Raw genomic sequence first — 1,861 nt, forward strand, 5'->3', positions numbered from 1 at the left:
GTGGATGCTTATTGACATGCTGAGAAAATAATAGGGAGAGGATGCGGCTGGAAAAGCAGGGAAGAGAATTGCAAGGTGGGCACAAAATGTGTCCAAGAGACAAAAAGCGCACGAAATGGTATGAATTTTTAAGAAGTGGGAGTGAGGAGTCTCCGGGGCACCGTAAGCAGCGTCCTGAATTGCTCACTATCTGGCCAGAAAGGTGTAGCTTCTCTTAAGGGACTACTCCAGAGCCCATTGAAGTTAATGAGCTTTTTTTCCAGTTGACTTCAGCAACAAATTAGGAATGCAAAGTGAGTGGAGCAAACCTCAGGCATCATCCTCAGAGAAAAGAGTAGCAGAATTTACACCTGGAAACCCCCCAAATTCTATCTCTGTTTCCAACTGACCTCAGCTACAGACCAAGCTGCGCATCATGATTTCAGCTTTCTGAGCTGCAAGCAGAGGAGATGCACAATGAGTTGCTTCAAATTGAGATGCAGAACAAGGATCTGAAGCAAAAACATTGCCATTTTTAGAGTTCCCAAAGCAAGACTGTTCTGCTTTGGGGCTAAATTGCTTGCCCAGAAAATCTTGCCTAAAAGCATCTGACTTGCTTAGGAGTTGCCCCCTTACCCAATGGCATTTTTGCCTGTGGGCATCCCACCCTCCTCTTGTTCATCCCACAGAGGGAGGCCCACATCATATGGCATGAAGAAAAACAGAATGTCTTGGAAGCCTCATAGTTTATTGAGAAGGGGCACAGAAAGGAAATGGGGAGGGGTGCCATTAGTATAGGAATGACCAATCCTCAGGTCTAAAACTTTTTCCCTTCCCTGACATTAACATCAGGCAGTTGGAGGAGAAAAGAAGCTTTGCCCCTTAAAGTGATGCTCTTCTGCCCCAAGGTTTACCTATAATAGGGAGCCCTATCGTGCAATCCACAGCATTCCTCCAGGAGTGATACACCATACAGCGGTGAGGTTAAGCCAATGGTGTCACTAAGGGGTGTGTGAACCACACTGGGTGATGCCACCAGGTGGTGACTGTGGAAGTTTATCACACCATAAGTCCTGCAAGGCTCACTGCAAAGGAATGGACCTTCCTCATCTCAAAGGGTGTCTGCACAAATCAGGGGTAGGGCCAGGGCTGCACTGGGTGACACCAACCCTAGTGAGACCACTGGCTCAGTCAGAGCTACTTCAAAAGAACAAAATAAGAACTTAGGCTTCACCCCTCTGTGCTTGCCTTAGACTTATTTTTGATCATGTTCTTGTTTCTGATTAAGGTTCTGCTGATATCTTCAGCTAGATCATCATGAATGTTCTCATAGGGTTTCGGCAGTGAAATGTAATGCCACATTTGAGTGAACTGGAGCTGAGGCAGACGGGAGCATCTGTAGATCAGTTTATATTTAATCATGTCTTAATATACTCTGAGTAAGCATCTGTTGGACTAAGAAGATTCCAGTCCATTCAAAATGTTTGCCATTAATGGATCTGTGGGGTCATCCCTCAGGTGGCATTTTTCAGGCATGAAATGACCATTGTTAATTGGCTCTCATAGCAACCCATATACACAAGTAAATTGTGTGAATGAAAAACATGAGTAGGGTAGGGACCATCATCGCTTGAGTACGTATCTTAAATTCAAAAGGTCTCGATTCAGAATTCATCCGCTCCAGATAGAAGGATTTTTTTTTTTTGTAACCAGGTTGGTGAAGACCCTTTCTTGTGACCTTGGGAAGTTGCTGCCAATCAGCAAAAATCATATTGAACTAGATAAATAAATGATCTGACTTTCTACAAGGCAGAATCATATGCAGAATGACTGGTTCCCTGACAGATCCATATACTGCATGCTGATGTCAGGAATTCTGTAG

This window comes from Tiliqua scincoides, chromosome 1, assembly GCF_035046505.1.
Source record: "Tiliqua scincoides isolate rTilSci1 chromosome 1, rTilSci1.hap2, whole genome shotgun sequence".
NCBI classification, from domain to species: domain Eukaryota; kingdom Metazoa; phylum Chordata; class Lepidosauria; order Squamata; family Scincidae; genus Tiliqua; species Tiliqua scincoides.